Genomic DNA, 23,380 nt, shown 5'->3' with positions numbered 1-23,380 from the left:
ACGGCCGTTGCGGAAACATAGTTGGTAGCGCATTCGTTCATCTAGGCAGTCAGTTGCTCTACAGTTGCGTGTCTGTTCGTACGTAAAAATCTCCGCAGCTGTCATTCACCCCTGTGAAGAACGGCCCGTGGAGCACCACTCTTTTTTCGGCGCAAATTTTAGACAGCGCCATTTTGACATGCACCGTATTCTTTAACCACGGCGGCGTGTGAACGGTTTCTAACCTCAGCCGTTTCGGAAATTCTTCCGCCCTTGGCCTAAAAGCCGGTGGTCACGTCCTTTTGGGTGTCAGACAAATCGCTACGTTTCCGCATTACAACGACCACACTGTTTTCCGCGTCCCCCTGAGACGCTTTATAAACCCTCCACTGCTAGAACTTCCACCTGCCCTCTATGACTGATTAATGCACACTGACGTCTAACTTAGCCGCTCGTCACATTAATGTGACTGTATAGTATAAACGAAAAAAATAGAAACATCAAGAAGGGATTGGGTGACATAAACAATAGTCGGTAAGCGTGTTCCCACATCTGAAAGATAGTGTCTGATCAAAATTTCGCGCCACTGTGCATATCAGGTTTACTTTAAATGCACGCCATAACAGTCGTAAGGGTTAGTTACCTCTGAGACTGGACGTGGTGAGTTGAAATTAGTCAAGAATGCCTTTAACATGACAAAGACGCCATTATCAACACCACACCGAGTTTGAACGAGGTCGTGTAATGGGGCTTAGAGAAGCTGGGTGTTCCTTGTACGACAGTTGACAAAGACTTGTCAGAAATGTAGCCACTGTACGCGATTGCTGGCAGCGGTGGTCACGAGAACGCACGGTCGTAAGCAGACAAGACTCCGGACGCCCATGTGGCACTACCCAGAGGGAAGACCATCGTGTTCGGCGTTTGACAAAGCGGTTACTTCAAGGACTCCCCCAAGCGAGGCGCACTGTAGCGTGCATACCTCTGACCCCAAACCACGGCCATTGGAGACCTCAGTGGTGTAAGGCGAGAACTCGCTGGAGGGCAAGGTGGAGGTCTCTTGTGTTTTCTGATGAAAGCTGGTTCTGCCTCGGTTCCAGTTATGGCCATATGTTGGTTAGAAGGAGGCCGATGGGAGACTGCAGCCAACCTGTCTGTATGCCAGACACACTGGATATATACATGGAGTTGTGGTCTGTTTGCGATTTCGTATGACAGCATGAGCACTGTCGTAGTTACCGCACTCACCGTGGCTGCGAACTTGTCAGTCAGTCTGCTGGTTCGATCTGTTGTGCAGGCGTTCATGAACAGCATTTCAGGGAGTGTTTTCCAACAATTTAACGCTCGTCCTCATACCTCTGTTGTAACGCAGCATGCTGTACAGTGTCGACATATTTCTTTGGCCTGTTGGATCACCAAACGTGTCTCCAATCGAGCACATATGGGACATCATCTGACGAAAACTCCAGCGTCATCTATAAACAGCACTAATCGTCCTTGTACTGACCCTGTGCTACAGGCATGGAACTCCGTCTCACAAACTAACATCCGCCACCTGTATAACACAAGCATGTTTGCATACTCGCATTCAACATTCTGACGGTTACATTGGTTATTGAGTTACCGTCACTCATGGCATGTATCGCGCTTACATTAACTTGTGACCGAGCGAGGTGGCGCAGTGGTTAGCACACTGGACTCGCATTCGGGAGGACGACGGTTCAATCCCGTCTCCAGCCATCCTGATTTAGGTTTTCCGTGATTTCCCTAAATCGTTTCAGGCAAATGCCGGGATGGTTCCTTTGAAAGGGCACGGCCGATTTCCTTCCCAATCCTTCCCTAAGCCGAGCTTGCGCTCCGTCTCTAATGACCTCGTTGTCGACAGGACGTTAAACACTAACCACCACCACCACCGCCAACCACCACCATTAACTTGTGATTTTGGAAAATGGCTCTGAGCACTATGGGACTTAACATCTATGGTCATCAGTCCCCTAGAACTTAGCATTACTTAAACCTAACTAATCTAAGGACATCACACAACACCCAGTCATCACGAGGCAGAGAAAATCCCTGACCCCGCCGGGAATCGAACCTGGGAGTTTTTCAATGTTAGTCGCTTAAATATGTTACCTCGATAATTTTATTCCCCAAATTCCTTTACATTAATAATTTTTTGGTGTTACGATTTCATTCTTTCAACATATATACATATACAGGCTGTTTCCGTAAGAGCGTGCAAAAATGTAAAAGGACGTGGAGAATGCTCCACTGCATAATTTGAGGTTTGCAATCTAGGGTCGGCGGAGCCAGCTTAAGGTGATATGGAAGTAAATTTCTCTACTGCTTTGTCTTGCATTATTGTTTTCCAGCTTATTTACAATTAACGTTCGTACAAGTTTACACGTAGTGTGCTGTTTATTTATACACTCCTGGAAATTGAAATAAGAACACCGTGAATTCATTGTCCCAGGAAGGGGAAACTTTATTGACACATTCCTGGGGTCAGATACATCACATGATCACACTGACAGAACCACAGGCACATAGACACAGGCAACAGAGCATGCAAAATGTCGGCACTAGTACAGTGTATATCCACCTTTCGCAGCAATGCAGGCTGCTATTCTCCCATGGAGACGATCGTAGAGATGCTGGATTTAGTCCTGTGGAACGGCTTGCCATGCCATTTCCACCTGGCGCCTCAGTTGGACCAGCGTTCGTGCTGGACGTGCAGACCGCGTGAGACGACGCTTCATCCAGTCCCAAACATGCTCAATGGGGGACAGATCCGGAGATCTTGCTGGCCAGGGTAGTTGACTTACACATTCTAGAGCACGTTGGGTGGCACGGGATACATGCGGACGTGCATTGTCCTGTTGGAACAGCAAGTTCCCTTGCCGGTCTAGGAATGGTAGAACGATGGGTTTGATGACGGTTTGGATGTACCGTGCACTATTCAGTGTCCCCTCGACGATCACCAGTGGTGTACGGCCAGTGTAGGAGATCGCTCCCCACACCATGATGCCGGGTGTTGGCCCTGTGTGCCTCGGTCGTATGCAGTCCTGATTGTGGCGCTCACCTGCACGGCGCCAAACACGCATACGACCATCATTGGCACAAGGCAGAAGCGACTCTCATCGCTGAAGACGACACGTCTCCATTCGTCCCTCCATTCACGCCTGTCGCGACACCACTGCAGGCGGGCTGCACGATGTTGGGGCGTGAGCGGAAGACGGCCTAACGGTGTGCGGGACCGTAGCCCAGCTTCATGGAGACGGTTGCGAATGGTCCTCGTCGATACCCCAGGAGCAACAGTGTCCCTAATTTGCTGGGAAGTGGCGGTGCGGTCCCCTACGGCACTGCGTAGGATCCTACGGTCTTGGCATGCATCCGTGCGTCGCTGCGGTCCGGTCCCAGGTCGACGGGCACGTGCACCTTCCGCCGACCACTGGCGACAACATCGATGTACTGTGGAGACCTCACGCCCCACGTGTTGAGCAATTCGGCGGTACGTCCACCCGGCCTCCCGCATGCCCACTATACGCCCTCGCTCAAAGTCCGTCAACTGCACATACGGTTCACGTCCACGCTGTCGCGGCATGCTACCAGTGTTAAAGACTGCGATGGAGCTCCGTATGCCACGGCAAACTGTCTGACACTGACGGCGGCGGTGCACAAATGCTGCGCAGCTAGCGCCATTCGACGGCCAACACCACGGTTCCTGGTGTGTCCGCTGTGCCGTGCGTGTGATCATTGGTTGTACAGCCCTCTCGCAGTGTCCGGAGCAAGTATGGTGGGTCTGACACACCGGTGTCAATGTGTTCTTTTTTCCATTTCCAGGAGTGTATGTACATTCCTTATTTTCTGCAAGGAAACAGGGAAGATGAGCCTCATTACTTGGAAGTCACGCCGCAGGTTTCGTTTACTTTATTTGTCCATAAGGTGGTTCAAATGGTACTGAACACTATGGGACGTAACTTCTGAAGTCATTAGTCCCCTAGAACTTAGAACTACTTAAACCTAACTAACCTAAGGACATCACACACATCCATGCCCGAGGCAGGATTCGAACCTGCGACCGCAGCAGTCCCGCGGTTCCGGACTGTAGCGCCGGGTCCGCTCGGCCACCCTGGCCGGCCCATAAGGTGGCTCTGTTATAATGTATTTACATTGTACCCATGACACAGTGTGCTATGAATCAACGACAGCCCCACTGATTACTCAGTGCTATTCAGTGACGTACAGTGCAGTACGAGGCAGCACTACCGGTCTAGTTTGGCAAAACTCACTAACGTGCACCTTGTATGTGGTGAAGTACATTGCAGTGCTCTCGCTGTTTTAAGTCTGTCAGGGAACGAATTCCGAACAGGCATCATCCGTCACGACGAGTGTTTATTTCTCTCTATTTCTCTCGATCGACGAATGCGGGAGACTGGTTCATTGGAAAGAAGAAATGTGGGACCTGGCAATATGAGGACCACACCAGGGATATTTGTCAGGGTGCCTCAGAATCTAGTCTGCGTATGTCGTGCTTGCATTGAGGTTAATGGCCGTCAGTTTTAGCACGTTTTGGAAGATGCACTGGAAATCGTAGGTTTATTATGTCAGTGATGGTATTTGCAGTTGTTCTTGTTGTGGTCTTCAGTCCAGAGACTGGTTTCATGTAGTTCTCCAAGCATCTCTATCCTGTGCAAGCCTCTTCGACTCCGAATAACTGCTACAACTTAAATCTTTCTGAATCTCCATAGCGTATTCATCGGTTGGTCTCCCTCTACGAATTTTACCCTCCACGTTTCGCTGTAGTACTAAACTGTTGATCTCTTGATGCCTCAGAGCATGTTCTATCAACCGATCCCTATACCACAAATTCCTCTTCCCCCCAATTCTATTCAGTACCTCCTTATTAGTTACGTGATCTGGCTATCTAATCTTGAGCATCCTTCCGTAGCACCACGTTTCGAAAAATTCTAGTCTCTTCTTATCTAAACTGCTTATCGTTCATGTTGCACTTCCATACATGGCTACAATATATACATATACTTTCAGAAAAGTCTTCCTGACACTTAAATATATACTCGATATTAACACATTTCTCTTCGTCAGAAACGCTTTCCTTGCCATAGTCAGTCAACATTTTATATCCTCTCTACTACGAGCATCGTTAGTTATTTTGCTCCTCAAATAAGAAAACACATTTACTACTTCAAGTGTCTCATTTCCTAACCTAGTACCTGCAACATCACCAGATTTAATCAACTACATTCCACTTTCGTTGATGTTCATCTTATATCCTCCTTTAAAGACACTGCCCATTTCGTTCAGCTGCTGTTCCCGGTCCTTTGCTGTATCTGACAGAATTATAATGTCATCGGCAAAACTCAATGTTTTTACTTCTTCTCCGTGGATTTTAATTCCCACTCCAAATTTTTCTTTAGTTTCCTTTACTTCTTGCTCAGGATAGAGATCGAATAAACTGGTGATAAGTTACAGCCCTGTCTCACTCACTTCACCACCACTGCTTCCCATTCACGCCCCGCGACTCTTATGACTGCCGTCTGGTTTTGCAGTTAAATAACGTAAATACAAAAGTACAGAGGAATGTGATTTTATACCTGTTATCTCCTTAAGCTGACTTCTCCGACCACAGGTTCCCTACCTCATATTTGTCAGTGGAGCGCCCCCATGTCCTGTTAAATTTTTGCACGCTCTTCCGGAAACAACCTATATACACTCCTGGAAATGGAAAAAAGAACACATTGACACCGGTGTGTCAGACCCACCATACTTGCTCCGGACACTGCGAGAGGGCTGTACAAGCAATCATCACACGCACGGCACAGCGGACACACCAGGAACCGCGGTGTTGGCCGTCGAATGGCGCTAGCTGCGCAGCATTTGTGCACCGCCGCCGTCAGTGTCAGCCAGTTTGCCGTGGCATACGGAGCTCCATCGCAGTCTTTAACACTGGTAGCATGCCGCGACAGCGTGGACGTGAACCGTATGTGCAGTTGATGGACTTTGAGCGAGGGTGTATAGTGGGCATGCGGGAGGCCGGGTGGACGTACCGCCGAATTGCTCAACACGTGGGGCGTGAGGTCTCCACAGTACATCGATGTTGTCGCCAGTGGTCGGCGGAAGGTGCACGTGCCCGTCGACCTGGGACCGGACCGCAGCGACGCACGGATGCACGCCAAGACCGTAGGATCCTACGCAGTGCCGTAGGGGACCGCACCGCCACTTCCCAGCAAATTAGGGACACTGTTGCTCCTGGGATATCGGCGAGGACCATTCGCAACCGTCTCCATGAAGCTGGGCTACGGTCCCGCACACCGTTAGGCCGTCTTCCGCTCACGCCCCAACATCGTGCAGCCCACCTCCAGAGGTGTCGCGACAGGCGTGAATGGAGGGACGAATGGAGACGTGTCGTCTTCTGCGATGAGAGTCGCTTCTGCATGGTGCCAATGATGGTCGTATGCGTGTTTGGCGCCGTGCAGGTGAGCGCCACAATCAGGACTGCATACGACCGAGGCACACAGGAATAACACCCAGCATCATGGTGTGGGGAGCGATCTCCTACACTGGCCGTACACCACTGGTGATCGTCGAGGGGACACTGAATAGTGCACGGTGCATACAAACCGTCATCGAACCCATCGTTCTACCATTCCTAGACCGGCAAGGGAACTTGCTGTTCCAACAGGACAATGCACGTCCACATGTATCCCGTGCCACCCAACGTGCTCTAGAAGGTGTAAGTCAACTACCCTGGCCAGCAAGATCTCCGGATCTGTCCCCCATTGACCATGTTTGGGACTGGATGAAGCGTCGTCTCACGCGGTCTGCACGTCCAGCACGAACGCTGGTCCAACTGAGGCGCCAGGTGGAAATGGCATGGCAAGCCGTTCCACAGGACTACATCCAGCATCTCTACGATCGTCTCCATGGGAGAACAGCAGCCTGCATTGCTGCGAAAGGTGGATATACACTGTACTAGTGCCGACATTGTGCATGCTCTGTTGCCTGTGTCTATGTGCCTGTGGTTCTGTCAGTGTGATCATGTGATGTATCTGACCCCAGGAATGTGTCAATAAAGTTTCCCCTTCCTGGGACAATGAATTCACGGTGTTCTTATTTCAATTTCCAGGAGTGTATTTCAGTGGTAACTAATCAGTCATTGTATTCGTACATAATAATCGCCTTTCTACAGTGCCTAAAGAGAATGAGGTTTTCGTTAAATGGGCAGCGGTCGAGTCTCAGAAAGTACTGAGACGTCTATTTCAGAGACGACATTAAAGCGAGTGTACAGTCGTTATTTCTGACCCCTAGTAGCCAGCCTCTGGCTGCAGTTGTACTAAACCTGGTAGCGACCAGGAGGAAACGTCGTACGTAGTGGCGCCTGTGTGGCAGGCCCATTGCCCTACTCTGGTACCGTATGGACGTGCTGGCTGCATCGGCGACCATTCTTCCTTCTGCGGTCAGCGTAATTACGCTCGGTCTGTATCGACCGGCAGCCGTGTTTGCTTTACGAACAACCCGACTGGGGAATAAACAGCGAACTCACCGCGCCGGCTGCGACCGGCGGAAACCGACAGAACTGGCGGGCATTGTGTCAGGCAGCCGTCGTTCGCGAGTGCATCAGCCGGAGCGCCCTCGGGGCGTGCGCTGAAGTAACACGCGCTCTGGGGAAAACCACGGTTTCTGTCAGCACTCGGAGCACTGCGGACCAGAATACGCCATTGTCGACTCCAGAACGGGTTCGTTCTTCGTCATGTAGTTTTCTGATCTCGCCAAGTCAGGTTTCGATGATTGGCGAAGTGGTCATCGTGTACCATTAGTATATTATACCTCTATCGTCTTCTTCGCAATTAATCGGGAATAGTGAGCTGGAATAGCGACAGTTAGTGAGCCAGTTGTGGAACGTCTCTGTAAATATACAAGCAATTAGAATGTAATGTAAGCGCTGCGTCAGCTAAATATTGTTTCGGGTATTTTCAACTGCTACACACAACACTATGTGTATGGCCGTTGTCACAATTAGTATGTCTACGAATTAAAATGTGAGCGGCACCGATCCGCCTTAAAGTTACTATAACCGCTGACTACGCCAATGATTCTGTTTTATAACAGACATCGTCCTAATAGTGGTCGCGATTGACTGATGTAGTTAGGGAAGATGTTATACAACTGTACACTATGAAACATGAGAGAGTTCCCTTCCGTAATGCTTATGAGTCATTTAGAAACAACTCCGTTAAAACTTCGGGGCTCTGAGACCATCTCTTCTCATTTTTAAATACTTTCCCAGCAATTCTTCTTCTCCAATCCTATCTGTTCCCTATTTGTGTCTTAATTTCATCACTTGAACCCGCTCCTACAGAATGACCAGTGCGCAAATCCGTCCACCTAGAGTATGGGGTCTCAGTGATCACTCACATTGATCAGCAACACCAAACGATAATGTAACCGCACAAAACTTGTGCTATAAAAGTTGTTTGTGATCTGAAAAACAAGAGAAACATAACAAAATAACATATTTCTAACTACATAATGCATTGTACAGGTATACGAGGGTGAGAATATTGGTTGTGGCAACTATTTATTTACAGCTCGTAAAAAAATTGATATGTGTTTAAAAGTTTTACTGACCTTCAAAGTAGTCACCAGCATTGTGCATAACCCGTTGCCAGGGATGTGGAAGTCGTAGGATACCATTAGCAGTGCCAGTTGTGTTGACAGTTCGAGAGGCACAGTCTATTCCCCGAAGAATTTGTAGCAGTTCTGTAGCGAAAGCCGTGAAGTGTTTCCTTCAGTTTAGAAATCGATTTGAACTTACGAGGGCTTAATTAAGGGGAGTGCAGTAGGTGGTATAGCACTTAGCAGACCCATCAGTGAAACAAATCAGTAATAGCTTGCACTGTACGTGCTTGAGCATTGTCCTGCAAAATGATGGTCAGGTTATGCAGAAAATGTCATCACTTCTGTCTCTATGCTGTTCACTTTTGGAACACAACCTACGACCAGCTTAAAGACGGAAGTGATGACACTTTCTGCAGGACCTGACACCATTTTGCAGGACAATACTCAAGCACGTACAGTGTAAGCTGTTACTGATTTGTTTTACTGATGGGGCTGCTAAGTGCTATACCCCCTACTACACTCCCCTGAGTTAAGCCCCCGTGAGTTCAACTCGATTTATAAACTGAAGGAAACACTTCACGGCTTTCGCTTCAGAACTGCTACAAATTCTTCGGGCAGTAGACCGCACCGCTCGAACTGTCAACACAACTGGCACTGCTAAAGGCATCATACGACTTCCACATCCCGGGCAACGGGTTATACATAATGCTGGTGACTACTTTGAAGGTCAGTAAAACTTTGAAACGCGTATCTATTTTTTTTACGAGCTGTAAACAAATAGTTGCCACTATTAAAGTGCCAACTGTCGTATATATATATATATATATATACACACACACTGAAGACATAAACGAAGTGGTACATCTGCCTAACACCGTGTAGGATTCCCGCAAGTAGGCAGAAGTTCTGCAACACGGTATGGCATGGACTCAGCTAATGTCTACAGTAGTGGTGGAGGCAACTGACATAATGAATCCTGCAGGGCTGTACACAAATCCATAAGAGTACGAGGGAGTGTAGATCTCTTTTGAACAGAACATAGCAAGGCATCCCAAATGTGCTCAATTATTTTCATTTCTGGGGAATTTGGTGGCCAACGGAAGTGTTTGAACTCAGAAGAGAGTTTCTGTAGCTACTCTATGGCATTTCTGGTGTGTGTGGGGTCGCAATGTCCTGTTGGAATTGTCTAAGTCTGTTAGATAGCACAATGGATGTGAATGGATACAGGTGATCAGACAGGATGCTTTCTTACGTGTCACCTGTCAAATTCGTGTCTAGACGTATCAGGGGAATCATATCCCTCCAACTGCACACGCCCCACACCATTACAGAACCTGAACCAGATGGAACGCCGGCCGGGGTGGCCGAGCGGTTCTAGGCGCTACAGTCTGGAATCGCGCGACCGTTACAGTCGCAGGTTCAAATCCTGTCTTGTCTGTGATGTCCTTAGGTTAGTTAGGTTTAAGTAGTTCTAAGTTCTAGGGGACTGATGACCTTAGCAGTTAAGTCCCATGGTGCTCAGAGCCAGATGGAACAGTCCCCTGCTGTCATGCAGGATCCATGGATTCATGAGGTTGTTTCCGCACTCCGACATGTCTATCGGCTCGATACAATTTGAAACGAGACTAGTCTGACCAGGCAACATGTTACCAGTCATGAACAGTCCACTGTCGGTGTTGACGAGCCCAGGCGGGGCGTAAAGCTGTGTGTTGTGCAGTCATCAAGGGTACACGAAGGAGCCTTCGGATCCAAAAGCCCATATCGATGATGTTTCGTTGAATACTTCGCACGCTGACACTTGTTGATGGCCAGCGTTGAAATCTGCAGCAATTTACGGAAAGGTTGCCCACCTGTCACGTTGAACGAGTATCTTCAGTTGTTTTTGGTCCCGTTCTTGCAGGATATTTTTCCGACAACTGCGTTGTCGGAGGCTTGATGTTTTACCGGATCCCTTGTATTGATAGTACACTCGTGAAATGATCGTACGGGAAAATCCCCACTTCATCGCTGCCTCGGAGATAGTACGTCCCATCGCTCATGTGCCGACTATAACACAACGTTTGAACTCACTTAAATCTTGATAAACTGTCAGTGTAGCAGCAGTAACCGATCTAACAACTGCGCCAGAGACTTGTTGCCTTTTATTGGCGTTGCTGATCACAACGCCGCATTCTGCCAGTTTACATATATCTGTATTTGAATATGCATGCCTATACAAGTTTCTTTAGCGCTTTAGTGTATATACACTAGCAAACATGTACTGCAGTCCACTTACGACGCTTCATAAGTAAATAAGCGAAACTCGTATGGCAAAAAACAAACTGTCTTTTATTTAGTTGCATAGACGAAAACACCTCCATGAAACTTGCACATTATTCAAACCTACCGGTAACGTACTTAGCCGCCCACCTCCGAATTTTTTCGATATCTTCCTTCGATCTGACGTAGTGTGGATACCAAACACTCGAGTAGTACTCACATATAGGTCGAACCTTCGTCCTAGCCGGCCGCGGTGGTCTAGCGGTTCTAGGCGCTCAGTCGGGAACCGCGCGACTGCTACGGTCGCAGGTTCGAATCCTGCCTCGGGCATGGATGTGTGTGATGTCCTTAGGTTAGTTAGGTTTAAGTAGTTCTAAGTTCTAGGGGACTGATGACCACAGATGTTAAGTCCCATAGTGCTCAGAGCCATTTGAACCTTCGTCCTATATGCCGTTTCCATTACGGAAGTACCACATTTCCCTAAGCTTCTACCAATAAATCGATGTCGACCATTCGTCTTAAAAAATGGTTCAAATGGCTCTGAGCACTATGGGACTTAACTTCTGAGGTCATCAGTCCCCTAGAACGTAGAACTACTTAAAGCTAACTAACCTACACCCATGCCCGAGGCAGGATTCGAACCTGCGACCGTAGCGGTCGCGCAGTTCCAGACTGTAACGCCTAGAACCGCTCGGCCACTCGGGCCGGCCATTCGTCTTCCCTGTCACACTCTTAGCATGCTCCTTCCATTCCATGTCACTTTGCAGTGTCATTCTCAGATATTTAAATGACGTAACAGTGTGCAGCAGGATACTACTGCAGCTGTATATCATCATTAACTTAAAGTTTCTACATTTAGAGCCAGCTGTCATTCATCATACCAAGTACAAATTTTGTGCACCTCATCTTGTATCATCCTACATTTACTCGCCTTAGACACCTTTCCATACACCACAGGATCGTCAGCAAACAAATAACTTCCACCAAATAAGTTATGTATACGGAGAACAACAGTGGTCCTATCACACTTCCCTGGAATGCTCCAGACGATACCCGTGTCTCTGATGAAAACTGGCTGTCGAGGACAGCATGCTGGGTTCTAGTACTTAAGAAGTCTCTTAGCCACTCACATACCTGGGAAAGTATTCCGTATGAGCGTACCTTCGTTAACAGTCTACGGCACATTGTCCGGAAATTTCGGAATACTGAATCTTCCTGCTGCCCTTCATACATAGTTCGCAGTATATCATGTGAGAAAAGGGCAACCTAGGATTCACACGAGCGATGCTTTCTACGTAGATATCTTCTGTAGTAAATTTGTTTTATTCCAACTCATAATACGTCCTAGAATTCTGCATCAAGCCGATGTTAAGGATGTCGACTAATTCTGCGGGACCGTTCTTTAACCGTTCGTATGCTTTATTACAACCGCTTGGGACTTAGATGGTCGTCAAAGTTACGGGTAGTCCGCCTAATCCAGTTATGCTGGGCTCTGATGCTTTGTGGTCTTGGATAGTGATAACCCCCTCAACATCAACTAATGTCTTAAGGTGAAGCACTGAAGCGCATAACTGTTACCAACACAATAAATGACATCTTAAGTACGGCTGTAGGTGTTTCATTTTCTTACAGTATTGTTTTTAAGTCCATTTTCAGTGAGTCACAACTGGAGTAGCTGAATTCACAAAAATCGCTGGGTGTAATATTTTGGCGCGGCTGCGGGATATTACATTGAGTGGTCACACGGACTCAGTTTTAGGTAAAGACTGCGGTTTGTTAATAGGATACTGGGAAAATGTAATCAGTCCTAAACTGAGATTGTTTACTAGGCATTCGAGCGCCCCATTCTATTGTTAAAGTGTGTGGGACCTGTACCAGAAAGGACCAACAACGGATATTGAACGTATAGAAAGAAATGCGTCACAAACGTTTGTTGATTTGTTCTATCAAATTCAAGGCCTCGCAGAAATACTGAGGGGCATTAACTGTCCGACAACTGAAAATACACGTCTACTACTGCCGCAAAACGCTAAATACAAGGTTTCAGGAACAAGTATTAAATGCATTAAAGTCTTCTATCTAACGTCACCTTTTTGACCAAGAAGACAAGATTAGGGCAACTACAGAGCGTACAGAGAATTTTAAGCAAGAAATCTTCCCACACTCTATACGCAAGTGGAACAGAACGAATATCTAACAAATGGTACAGTAGGAAGTACCACCTTCTGTGCGTTTCACAGTGGATTGCAGAGTGAGGACGCAGATGTAGAGGCAGATGTCAAGCGTAGTTTCCATTATAATTTTTCGACAAGTGGCTTACCCAGAGGTCAACGAAATCCCTTTTAATCCGCCACCATATATGAATACATCTACCAGTTCTCTAAAAATTTGTTGCAAAAATGGGTTTATGGAACAAGACAGGTACACATGCCTAATTTATGAAGTAGGTGACGATAGGGTGTTGATGTGTAAGTCTCTAGCCTTTCATGGGTATTATAATTGATCATAAAATCTTCTAAGACATTAGGCCCTGTCAAATCCCTCTTTAAACTTCTTCACTGCTCGAAGTTTCGATCCCTCTGCTTAGAAACTGCTTCAGGATTCCACTGGTGCCCCAGTTGACTGAACACATTCGAAGGAGAGTGTCGTGTTGTCGTGTAAAATGTTATTTTCCCCGATTTTTTCGGAGAAGTTCAGTTAGTGGGCAAAAATCTTCGGTATCTTCTTTCGGTATTTACCAACGACGATGGTCCACCAATAGCATGCTGAAGATTTTTATCTAATAACTATTCTTTTCCCGAGAAGTGCGGAAAAATAGCCCTTTGTAAGTGAACGCGACTCTGTCTTTCGACAATCTTCAACAATTCAAGGACAGTAGTGGAATCCTGAAGACGATTCCCACAGAAAGACACGAGATGTCGAGCAGTGAAGAAATTTGAAGAGTAGAGTGATGCGAAGTGATGACTCAGAAGACTTTATCATCAAGATGGTATCGATTTTGATGTTAAAGCTATATTGGTTGTATACCATATTTTGCGACTGCGTGACTGTGAAATTAGGAAATTTGTGGTAAGTTCCTATAGGACCAAACTGCTGAGGTCGTCGGTCTCTAGGTTTACACTGTACTTAATATAACTTAAACTAACTTATGATAAGAACAACATACACGCCCATTCCCGAAGGAGGGCTCCAACCTCCGAAGGGGGCAGGAGTGAGAAAAGTGACAAGGTGCCTTAGACGGCGCGCCTAAACCCTGCGGCTGTGCGACTGTGATGGAGATCATATTTCAGCCATATGAGCTTCACTTTGTTTCAAAAGCAGGTTCAGTGGTAAGATATTTTGCTTTCTATTGCGTTCCTAATATCCTTCCACACATAATATAACGCTATCGTATATCACTCACGTATACCACTCTCCCCTAATAACCGAACCTTTAGTCCTGTCACGGGAAAGGCACATATAACGCTCTAACGTACCGTGAAACACGCTAATGTTACCCTCTGAAAGGATTTTAAAGTTCGGCTGCATGTACGTGTAATGGTCAAAGATATCGGACTATAATTTCGAATTTGGTGAAATTAACAGAAAAACCAAACGGACTTTAACCTTCGGAGTTAATGAAAGTGGTAAAATCATAAACGAATGGAAATAAATGAGCGGTTGACAGCCCCATTAGGCACATTAATTTGGAAATATTTGTTTGAAAAAATTGCACATTAATTATTGAAATTACTTTTGTTGATTTTTCTCGTTGAATAGCAAACAGGGTATAAACTGACACCGTGCAGGCTATACTGTATGCAGCAGCAGTTACCGATAACACACACACACACAAGCAAATTATGAGGAGCAACTTTGCACGAAGCTCGTGGTAATGACAGCCACACTCAAGAGCATTACTTAATCAAATACTGAAATGTCAATACATGAAGCGCAGAACTAAATTTGGACATGAGGGGCTTCTATCTTCACTGACATGAACAACACAAATAAAGATGAATAACATCATAAATACACTGTTTAAGCTCCTCTACCTCTATCAGTTTTCCTTAGCAGCAGTAACAGTTCACTTTTTTCCTAATAGGTCGAGAATATGATGGTGACCCATAAACTGGTATAGTTTCACTAGTCAATGCTCTTTGATTGATTCACTTCACTTTGAGTAGTTCTTAAATTCCTTTGCAAGACAAAATACAACATTGGGTTTAATTAACTTCAGAAAAGGAACCTTTCATGATGGGTACCAAAAATACACCTTCTTTAAAATTGTGCATAGTTTTTCTTCCAATAATACTAACGTAAATCTGTTCATTAAAGATTTATATGTACTTGAACTTTAATTACCTGTGAATTAGGTATTCTTTGCAATAATATTTACACACTCTTGCACTGTAATCCTACAAAACTATATTTCATAATGAACTCAGGATACTTTAGCGAAAGCCTGTCCAACTTCACTTTTGTGGTTTTAGCTTTAACTTTTGCTACTCCATTTACTTTAGACAAAAAATCACTTTTAGACACATGAAAACTAGAATTGTTCATTTAAATCAGGGTACTCGTGTTTAGTAGCGCTTAGGTGAGGACCGTGCGTACGATCGTTGAAACCTCCCCTTAGAAAAATTTATGAATTACTGTGCTGGTAAACCCCTTACGTTATTTGATTTTCAAACAGCTGAGCAAAACTGAACGTAGTCACACATTTCTCTCTTTAATTATTCTGGTCATCACTAAACTGACACACAATATTTTTAGCGCAACGCAATCTGACTTTCAAAAATCCCTACAAAAGAATGGCCCTGACTAACATTAATCTATACCTTTCACGAATCACTTACCTCACAAAAATCTTCGTTACTCGAACTAGTGCAATACAGCGAGTGCCAATACTGCCAGCTAAATAAAAGATTCTAACTACTGAAGGCACTAACTACTGACAGGCATAGTTAGCAAATGAAAGATTTTGATAGAGAACAAACAATGTATTTACCTTAATAATATTCAAAAGCCATCATTATTTATATATATTAGTTCATGACATCCAGTCTTACAAATTTCGTTTTCTGACGGACACACGACCAGATCGTCCGCTCACATAACTCTGCCATCTCTCTTCCCCCACATCCACCACTGCTGGCGGCTCACCTCCAACTGCGCAACGCTACGCGCTGTTCCCATCCAACTGCCCAACACTACAATAGCGAATATTCCAACAATGCAAACCAGTCACAGTCTGCACACTGCACAGTCAGTGATTTTCATACAGAGCGCTACGTGGCGTTACCAACATAAAAACCTAAACAGCCTACTTACATCGTGATCAGGATTGAAAATACGGTTCGGGACACCCATTTATATTTTAGGTGATTATTATTGAAGCAACACACAAATTAACTGGTCCATGCCCATTTACATTACTTTACTGAATGTACGAAGTTTGTGAAGCAGTGGCGAAGGTTGGTGGCAGGCGACATGGCGGGTAACTGCACTCACGGCTCTTGATGTACGAATGCTCTATAAGATCTCTTCTTGGCGTCAGATTTTCAACATATCAGAGCCATTCCATTATGAGATGAATACCAGATAATAGCCAGATCCACAGCCGAGGCAAATCCCTTCTAATGCAGTTTCCAATTGCCTCTCTTAGCACCGACGCAGTGTACCGTGCTAAGGCTGGCCACACACTGCCTGTCGTTCGCACAAAGCAGCCGCTCAGTTCGACCGCCGAACCCCCCTTTTACATCGCGCCTTGCCACTTCCGTTCAGGAGGGACTTCCCTCCAGCTTTTACATGTTACAAACTCAACTGCCCGAAGCCTGAACCAGCTATTAAGGAACATTTCCTTTACATAAAAATATTCATATTATAATAATTTCCCATTTCAACATATTCTTTTGCTTTTTTCATACATAGATTACAAAAGTATAATTTTCTTGCAATAGATCAAGGAGTTTTAACAACACAGAATACACACATCATAAATTGCAGATACACAGTTACGTAAAATGAACCTAATCCTATTCGGTACAAGTGTTACAATAGGTACTCGACTCTGAGAACATCGCACTCCACTGACAATGGAAAAAGTTACGTTGTGCTATTGTCCATCAACGTCTACATACGTACTCCGCAAGCCAGTGTAGGGTGCATCGTGGAGGATACTACATACAAGTACCAGTCACTTTCTTTCCTGTTTCAGTCTCAAATAGGGCGGGGAAAAACGGCTGTCTATTAAGTATTCGTACAGACCCCAATTTCTATCATTCTGTCATCGTGGTCCTTACACGAAATGTACACTGGCAATAGCAGAATCGTCCTGCAGTCTACCTCAAATGCAGGTTCTCTGAATAGTCACAATCGTGCCTCACGGAAAGACAGTCGTCTTCCCACCAGGGACTCCTGTTTGAGTTAACGATGCATTTTCGCAACACATGCATGCTGATGGAACCTACCGACACCAAATCTAGCCGCACTTCTGAACTGCTGCGATTTCTTCCAATAATCCGATGTAATAGGAATCCCAAACACTTGAGCAGTACTCAAGAATGGGGCGCACCAGCGTTCTACACGCAGTCTTTTTCATAGAACTGCTACACTTTCCCAAATTCTTAAAATAAGACGAAGTCGCGCAGTCACCTTCCCCAATACCAGCCTAACGTGCTTATCACAATTCATATCGCTCTTCATCGTTACGGTTCGATATTTAATCAGTATATCTGTGACAAGCAGCACACCACTAATGCTGTATTTGGGCATCACGTGATTATTTACACTCATCCTGTATCCTCGTAGAGTCACTCAAAAGACACCTTGCCGTAAACCACAGCATCGTCAGTAAACAGCTGGAGATCGCTGCTCACCCTGTCAGTCGGATGGTCTATGTGTACAGACAGTAATAACTCTCCTATCGCAACTCTCTAAAGCAATCCTGACAATTGCGTTATCTCTTATAAACACCTGCCGTCGAGTAAAACGTACTGCGTTTTATTACTCGTGTAAATGCCTCCACAATAGAAGACGAAGTATATATTCCAGAATTTGAATCGAGAATAGTTGCCAACATGAGTAACGTAGAAGTAAATATCCTCGGAGTAGTGAAGCAACTTAAACCACTTCTCGTCCAGACTGTATACAGTTAGGTTTCTTTCGGAGTATGCTGATGCATTAGCTCCATACTTAACAATCGAATGCAACCGTTCGCTCGACGAAAGTTCCGTACCCAGAGACTGGAAACTTGCACAGGTCACACCAATATTCAAGAAAGGTAGTAGGAGTAATCCACTAAATTACAGGCCCATATCGTTAACGTCGATATGCAGCAGGATTTTAGAACATATTTTCTGTACGAACATTATGAATTACCTCGAAGAAAACGGTCCATTGACACACAGTCAACGTTCGTTTAGAAAACATCGTTCCTGTGAAACACAACTGGCTCTTTATTCACATGAAGTGCTGAGTGCTACTGACAAGGGATTTCAGATCGATTTCGTATTTCTGGACTTCCGGAAGGCTTTTGACTCTGTACCACACAAGCGGATCGTAGTGAAACTGCGTGCTTATGGAATGTCGTCTCAGTTATGTGACTGGATTTGTGATTTCCTGTCAGGGAGGACACAGTTCGTAGTAATTGTCAGAAAATCATCGAGTAAAACACAATTTATGGCGTTCGCCAAGGTAGTGTTATGGGCCCTTTGCCGTTCCTTATCTATATTAACGATTTTGGAGGCAATCTGAGCAGTCGTCTTCGGTTGTTTGCAGATGACGCTGTCGTTTATCGACTAATAAAGTCATCAGAAGACCAAAACAAACTGCGAAACAATTTAGAAAAGATATCTGAATGGTGCGAAATATGGCAGTTGACGCTAAATAACGAAAAGTGTGAGGTCATCCTCGTGAGTGCTAAAAAGAACTCGTTAAACTTCGGTTACACGATAAGTCAGTCTAATCTAAAAGCCGTAAATTCGACTAAATACCTAGGTATTACAATTACGAGCAACTTAAATTGGAAGGAACACACAGAAAATGTTGTGGGGAAGGCTAACCATAGACTGCGTTTTATTGGCAGGACACTTAGAAAATGTAACAGACATACTAAGGAGACTGCCTACACTACGCTTGTCCGTCCTCTTTTAGAATACTGCTGTGCGATGTGGGAACCTTACCAGGTAGGACTGACGGATTACATCAAAAAGTTCAAAGAAAGGCAGCTCGTTTCGTATTATCGCATAATATGGGAGAGACTATCGGAGAAATGATACAGGATTTGGGCTGGACATCATTAAAAGAAAGGCGTCTTCTCACGAAATTCCCATCACCAACTTTCTCCTCCGAATGCGAAAATATTTTGTTGACACCCACCTACATAGGGAGGAACGATCACCAAGATAAAATAAGGGAAATCAGAGCTCGTACGGAAAGATATAAGTGTTCATTCTTTCCGCGCGCTATACGAGATTGGAATAATAGAATGTTGTGTACATAGTTCCGCGTAATCAGCGCGTACACAACTTTCCCGATAGAGCGCGCCCCGCTAAGCACAACAGCGCAGGCGCAGCGCTCGCCCGTCTCCGCACTACGAGATGGCTCTGCCATAGAGATGGACCAAATTCTGCTTCCGCCGATCCGCGTATTAATATGTAACGCAGCCAATGAGATTGCTGCTAACGTAGAACCTCTTCTCCTCGCGGATAACACTCGCGCAGTGATACATGAACGCGCGAGGTATTATAACGAGTGTACAGACCTCCGATTAGTCAGTCTGCATTTGTCAGCACCAGTCTGTACCAGTCTATAGTCAAGTTTCAGTCTGCAGATTACCATCTGCACATAGCCATGAAGATAAATCTATAGACACTGTCAAGTATGAGAGATATATGTGAGAATAAGATTAACGTACCAATACCAAAGGAACATCAGATGGTCAATTGTAAATAGCATCCAGAACCAAGTTAAGTAATTTTTATGCTTGTTGTTATTTTAATAAATGTGTGTGAAAATTAATCAAGTTCTGTTCAAAGTTGCTACTCTAAGCGTGCAAGTGGCATTTCTATCGTCTGACCTAACGGCAGAAGATAAACACGCCACGATAAGACCACGAGACATATCGCTGACACTCGCCTACTTCGTTACAGCGACAAGTCAAATAATCTGATGGTGTGTGTACTGAAGGTGTTACAGGACGCTCACCACATAGAGAATTGTGAAGGTGGTTCGATGAACCCTCTGCCAGGCACTTAAATGTGATTTGCAGAGTGTCCACGTAGATGTAGATGCACTTGCACCTCATGCGGTTTTCAGTTCTTAGGATCAGTAGTATTTTCGCTTCGTAAGAGGATATCACGAACTTCACGTCCAGTCAGCAGTATGGCTGGCAGAAACCACTGGGCCGTTGTTCAGGAGCTATAAGGAAAAAGAGGAATTGAAGTGTGGAACGGGGTATACGGCAGTCGGTTACGCGCAGCAAAAAGTGTTCAACTTAAAGGAAACGGTACCGAGAAGGGCCCATCCGTTTTTCTAACACGTTACACGACGCGGAGAGAATCGCCTGAAAACAATAAAGCGTTAACCGCGCAATAAAAGCTGACAGATACGGGCAGTAAAAGTTGTCCGCGGAACAAGCGGATAACTGCGCGTGCTGCCGCCGCCGCCGCCGCTTCGAGTCCCCCAGGCGAGCGCCGCGCTCCTGGCGGCGTAACGAGGTATTAATGGCATGCGCCGCCGTAGCCGCTAACGACTCACTCTGCTAAGAGCGGTTAGGCGCGGCCGTTAGCAGGCTGGGGACCGCACCTCGCTCATCCCGGCGTCACAGGGGCGGCGGGAGAGACCGGCGTCTGTGGGCAGCGCAACAGCTTCTCCGCGGGCAGAGAGCCGCTGCTTGGCGGCCTGTCCAGTAATGAGCGGGAAAGCCGCGCTAGCGCAACACTCGTCCTGCACTCAGGCGTTCGCCAAACTGGCAACACGGCGACTGGGCAGTCGCGTCCATCTAGCGGTCATGACTGAGAAGGACTGCCTTCGTCTACATCTACATGTACACCTACATCTACATGATTACTCTGCAATTCACATTTAAGTGCTTGGCAGAGGGTTCATCGAACCACAATCATACTACCTCTCTACCATTCCACTCCCGGACAGCGCGCGGGAAAAACGAACACCTAAACCTTTTTGTTCGAGCTCTCATTTCTCTTATTTTATTTTGATGATCATTATTACCTACGTAGGTTGGGCTCAACAAAATATTTTCGCATTCGGAAGAGAAAGTTGATGACTGAAATTTCGTAAATAGATCTCGCCGCGACGAAAAACGTCTTTGCTTTAATGACTTCCATCCCAACTCGCGTATCATAATCTGCCACACTCTCTCCCCTATTACGTAACGATACAAAACGAACTGCCCTTTTTCTGCACCCTTTCGATGTCCTCCGTCAAACCCACCTGGTAAGGATCCCACACCGCGCAGCAATATTCTAACAGAGGACGAACGAGTGTAGTGTAAGTTATCTCTTTAGTGGACTTGTTGCATCTTCTAAGTGTCCTGCCAATGAAACGCAAACTTTCCCTCGCCTTCCCCACAATATTATCTATGTGGTCTTCCCAACTGAAGTTGTACGTAATTTTAACACCCAGGTACTTAGTTGAATTGACAGCCTCGAGAATTGTACTATTTATCGAGTAATCGAATTCCAAAGCATGTATTTTGGAACTCATGTGGATCACCTCACACTTTTCGTTATTCAGCGTCAACTGTCACCTGCCACACCATACAGCAATCTTTTCTAAATCGCTTTGCAACTGATACTGGTCTTCGGATGACCTTACTAGACGGTAAATTACAGCATCATCTGTGAACAACCTAAGAGAACTGCTCAGATTGTCACCCAGGTCATTTATATGGATCAGGAACAGCAAAGGTCCCAGGACGCTTCCCTGGGGAACGCCTGCTATCACTTCAATTTTACTAGGTGTTTTGCCGTCTATTACTACGAACTGCGACCTTCCTGACAGGAAATCACGAATCCAGTCGCACAGCTGAGACGATAGGCCCGCAGCTTGATTATAAGTCGCTTGCGAGCAACGGTGTCAAAAGCTTTCCGGAAATCTAGAAATACGGAATCAACTTGGGATCCCCTGTCGATAGCGGCTACTCGAATTTGTTGCGATGTGAGAAACACTTCCTAAGAGGTTATTCTTAGTTAGTAACTTAGTTACATCTTGCGTAGATTAATTGATAGGAGTGCTCCAGAAATCTACCACCCAATGTCCTTGACTCCGATATGTTGCAGAATCTTAGAACGTATTCTGATTTCAAACAAAATGAGGTATTTTGAAAACGCCATTCTGTTTGCAAAGGGGAATGACTTAATGCAGGGTTCATTTTCTTTCCTTTTTTGACACAGATATTATTTTAAGACACAGCTCACAACGGTTTCACCGAGCGAGGTGGTGAAGTGGTTAGCACGCTGGACCCGCATTCGAGAGGACGACGGTTCAAACCCGCGTCCGGCCATAGTGATTTAGGTTTCCCGTGATTTCCTTAAATTGCTTCAGACAAATGCTTCCCTTTGAAAGGGTGCGGCCGTCTTGCTTTCCCATCCTTCCCTAATCCGATATGACCAATGAACTCTCTGTGCCCCCCCCCCCCCTCCCGAATCAACCGACGAACGAAAACCGGTTTCGGCTTGTGTTGGCCATCTTCAGTTCCTGTGGCGGCATTTGGTGAAGAAGTGTTCATGCGGTCTTCATTGACAAGTATGCACATAGACAGTTCATCCATCCTGAGAACCTAGAATATCTACAATTTTTACCTGTTATCGAATTCGATACTTGCAATAAATCGAATCTGGGTTTTTGCAAGACTTTCGAGGACGTTTTTAATTTTGAAGTCGTATAACAAGTGAGAATTTGTGTGATATAATTATAAATTACCAATTTTGTGATTTCGTTCCGTTAGTTGTATAGTGAAACCTGCTTCTTTGCCAAATTGCATTAAGATAGGTTACCAGCAAGTGACCCATAGGTTTTAAGGAGTGGGTTTGCGAGTGTCAAAATATGTGACATAAATAGCCGTAACTTTTTATTGCACTGACTCAGAAGCTTAACATTTTTGCTCGACCAAGGGAACACAGACCTAAGTATGCAACATAAATGTCAACCTGACACGTCTATCCGTTCCTGAGAGAACGGCAAAAAGACAGTCGGATAACAAAGGATAAAAAAAAATTCGTAACATATAATTATATATTATCGTTTTTCCATTTATTTTTCTTGAAGTTTCTCTTCTTGCCAAATATCATGATTCTGACACAACAGGTGCTATACGTTTTGATCAATGAGTTTGCGACTGTCAAAATATGTGACATAAATGGCCATATCTTTCGATTGCGTTGACTTAGAAGTTTACACGAGGTAGGGAGCTCTAAAAATTAGGACGCATTACTTTCCAGGAAGCCCTCATAGGTTTTCTTTACAGGTTATTAGATTTTTAAATAGCAATTCGTCCATC

General features: G+C 45.4%; 1 non-coding gene across 1 annotated transcript; it reads right to left on the bottom strand.

Moving 5' to 3' along the window:
• Positions 1 to 11,496: 11,496 nt before the first annotated feature.
• On the bottom strand, positions 11,497 to 11,580 carry Trnas-gga. The gene is given in 2 exon segments: positions 11,497 to 11,531; positions 11,541 to 11,580. It is a non-coding gene; the product is annotated as a tRNA-Ser (tRNA).
• Positions 11,581 to 23,380: the final 11,800 nt, after the last annotated feature.

The sequence above is a fragment of the Schistocerca piceifrons genome, chromosome 7 (genome assembly GCF_021461385.2).
Source record: "Schistocerca piceifrons isolate TAMUIC-IGC-003096 chromosome 7, iqSchPice1.1, whole genome shotgun sequence".
In the NCBI taxonomy this organism is placed as follows: domain Eukaryota; kingdom Metazoa; phylum Arthropoda; class Insecta; order Orthoptera; family Acrididae; genus Schistocerca; species Schistocerca piceifrons.
Note: the sequence above shows the minus strand (reverse complement) of the source record. Positions and strands in the feature narration are given on the sequence as shown.